Raw genomic sequence first — 3,761 nt, 5'->3', positions numbered from 1 at the left:
TACGATGGAAGTCTGTTTTCTTTTCTTTCTATCTGGGTCCACACAGTCTCTTGTTATCTTGACTTAGTTGTTTATTTTGCATGAAAGACTCTCAAGTGGCCACTGGATGTACTGCACCCCCAAGGTGTCACACACTTTCGGCAGCATTGTTTTTTTGGGGGAAAACTCATTTTAGATGCTGCTGATTGGTTACACCTGCAGAGGCAGCCAGTGACCTGTCTGTGTGTGTTTGTCTGTTACAGTATTTAATTAAGTTATTAAGTACAAATTGGAAAGGGGGAAAGTTGGCACACACAGAAATTCAACTGGCATAAACAGAAGTGTACCGAACAAAACTGGGAAAAGGTGCTGTTTCAGCAACAAGAACAATCAAACAATCAGCTTCAGGCTCTGGGGAAGAAGAAGAAAACCACATTGAATTGACTGGGCTACATTTGCAGGGTTCTGGGATTGAATCAAGTTCTGGAATCTAATTTTTTTAACGTAAAAAGAAATAAAGAAAACACGGTCTATCAGGTGAACGTAGAAATATAGTCCGTAATAATCACGCTCACGGTTTCAACACGACACACAGCTTTCTGTGAGTGGTTCAGTTTCCAGTACAGATCATAAATGCATGGATATCCAGATATTCTGCTGTTTGTTTGTTTGTTTCTGGGTGTTTGGGAGGCAGATTATATTCTTTCTCAGGTTGGAATAAAATCACTTGCTTCACTGGCCTACAGATAACAGCAGACGGAGAATGGAAAAAGGCAGCCACGCGCGTGCAGTTATAATTACTCCAGTGACTCCCACCCCTATTAGCCCCGGCTATATTGTCATACGTGTGTTGTTTCGCAGACACAGTAGTGTTGTCTTACAAGTTGGCAATCACATGAGGGAAAGAACATCTGAATACCAGGGCCTCTGTCAGCAGTGTGGGATTGTAGGTCAAGCTGTTATTATAACTATTATTATAATTATGAACAGACAAATAGGAGGGGCAGAATTGGAAGAATATGAAATGGTAAATATGGAAAGGATTATGCATTTATTAATTTGTTTGTTTATGTACTTGTGTGTCACATGATTGCCAGGCTGCAGGGAGGCGGCTTTGGGGATCTGGTGCACAGAGGCTTAGGCAGCCAAGCAGAAACTCCCCACTGCAGGAAGACTGTTGATCACTCTGTGCATCAGTTTAAGCCAGAGGGAAGCAGCTTTCTGCACTTTCCCGTCTCTGTACAAATGCCGATTTCCTTCAACTGCATTGTGTGCAACTTTACAGATACGTTTCTAAGCTTTCTGTTCTGTGGAGTTTCTTTGTTGTTGGTGTTCACAAAGGACAATGAAAACAGAAAGATCAGAGCTTTATATCTGTACATGCACATCTGCGAAGACGCCAGGAAAAGCTAATAATCCAACTAAAACATATTGCTTGTGATAATGTGAGACCCAGGCCTCGCTCAGCGGAGTCTGCAGCAGCCGTGGATGTTGCACTTCACTCCCTTGCTCTCTGTCAGTTTGTACACAAGGTCAATGCTAATCGGTGAATAATGGTAATTGATATTACAGGAAGAAGCATCTTCACACAAACACACACACACAAGTGGGAGTCTAATTGGAGGAAGTCGTTGGTGTTTCATTTTGAAACGCTACACCGCGGAGAGTCTTCAATTAGAGACCAGATTGCCACAAGTGCCAGAATAACGCTTTGCTGTTGCTGAGATCCTCTTCCTATTTTCATCCAGCGTTTGTATCCTGAGGTCAGCGAGCTCCGTGGATGAGGGGAATCTGCGCATGAAATACTGTTTATTGGGTTAAGTATTTTACATTGCATGAATAAAAACAATTCAATATTTAATACTTATGATTAAAATCGTTAAAATACCAATCCTTAAAATCACTTAAAAATTTTAAAATCTTTGTGATTTTAACAAAACTAAAACAATTAACTTTTAAAATAAATGTGCTCAAATCAACAAAACAAACGTGATAAAAGCAAAAACTGCACACCAAAAAAGGAGTCAAATACATTGAAAATAACTGAAAATGCATTAAACAAATTAAAGAAACAATTAAAAAGTAAAAATAAAAAACAAACAAAAAAGGTCTAATGCATTTAAAGAGAGCAGCATTACTTTACGGTGAAGGACTCGGTCTATTTCAAAGCCTACCTGTTCCTGTCAATGGTTCGTCTGCTCATTATCTGCACATCAGGGAGTAGCAGGGTGTCACACTAATACAGGATTCACTGTCATGTTATTTTACTTAGAAAATAAATAACATAATAACTAGGTGACCTGTCTCATATTAGGATCAAAACATTCAGACGAGAAACAGAATCTTCCAAGTTTACATTTCTCTGCTCGCTTTGCCCATCTTGCTAAGGCTTGCCAGAATAATTTGAAGTCTGGAGAGATGTGTAAACGAGAGCCATGTGCTTCAAGGACGCACTCCTGTTCTCATCCTTCTCCCTAGAGCATCTGTTTAAAAACAGATTGCTAATGATAAAACCCAAGCAATTTCACAATTTCAACAATCGTAACAAACCGAAGCAATTAAATATTGGAAGACGTTTCCTCATTTCTTTCAGGCGTGCTTAATCAAAACCAGATTGATATATATTGCGTTCATGCTTTTTGGTTATTAATGCATGGGAACAACGGAAACCAATTTGCAGTTGTCCGTCCGTGCATTCACTCTCTGATGAATAATTATTGATAGCGTGATGACAGTGTTGCTCAAGAACACGGCTAGATTCACTCGTGCCTTTGTCAAGTTGTTGTTAATGGAAAAACACAATTTTTTCCCCTAGTTCTTTGTGTCTTGGCAAATACAGTGGTGTTGGCAAAATATATACCTGAGACTGACACAAGGACAATGCATAAAAGATCCTAACGTTCATGAACAGGTGTCTCTGATCAAGAATAGTTCCATATCAATATGAATAATGCCTTCAGAGATCCTCCATCAGCTTGTTAAGTCAGTCAGGGATCAGGAAGCTTAATTTAGTCCTTCTGTTCCTTATCAGTGCCTCAGATTAAAACTAATGTTGTGTGCATTTGATTACGGCATAATTTATTTCCCAATTAGTTCGCCCTTCTAACTGGAGATCGTCTACGGCTCTATTTGGTCTGAGTATTGAGGGGGCTGTTGGGAAAGCACCAGAGCAAGTGTAAATCAGAAGATTAAGCAGGAAAAACCTTCACCACATGATTATTAAGGCAAGGTAGTTAAAAGAATGTGTGAATTTGGGCAGAACTTTGTGCTGCCACACAGGATAATGATAAAACAGTGCTTATATTTAAGTGCATTATGCCTACGAAACTAATATGCTTTAAAGAACACCTCAGGGATAACCTGGAATGGGGAGTGAGTCTGCTTCTCTCTAGCATTGCCACTGAGTTTTATCTGCCTGGTTGTTCCCAGCACATTAGCATATTGATTTCTGTAAAATGAGCATTTAATTTGTTTCTCTATTATTCAAACACTTCAATTTTTAAAAGCTATGAGAATTTAATGTTCCCTTGCCTCGCTGTTGCCGATGGAGTCCACAGTTTTCTCTCCTAAACAGTAACTGGATTGACTTTAGACTCCTGCCACGCTTTGGCACAAATACACTTCCCTGTTATTAATGCCACTAACCGTAAATCATATGTTAAAGCAAGAAAACCTAATTTTGCTGATGCTAAACATCATTTGCAGGAGCTGCATAATTCTATAATTATTCTTGTTTTGTGTGGGTAATGCCTGAAGTAACAAAACGCAATATATGTGCTTGA

General features: G+C 39.2%; 1 long non-coding RNA gene across 1 annotated transcript; it reads right to left on the bottom strand.

Moving 5' to 3' along the window:
• Positions 1 to 526: 526 nt before the first annotated feature.
• On the bottom strand, positions 527 to 2,586 carry LOC136763967 (uncharacterized). Its single transcript, XR_010821121.1, has 2 exons — positions 2,154 to 2,586; positions 527 to 1,770 (listed from the first exon to the last, which is right to left on the bottom strand). It is a non-coding gene; the product is annotated as an uncharacterized LOC136763967 (long non-coding RNA).
• Positions 2,587 to 3,761: the final 1,175 nt, after the last annotated feature.

Source organism: Amia ocellicauda, chromosome 12 (assembly GCF_036373705.1).
Source record: "Amia ocellicauda isolate fAmiCal2 chromosome 12, fAmiCal2.hap1, whole genome shotgun sequence".
Lineage (NCBI taxonomy): Eukaryota > Metazoa > Chordata > Actinopteri > Amiiformes > Amiidae > Amia > Amia ocellicauda.
This window is presented reverse-complemented; position numbering and strand designations above follow the sequence as displayed.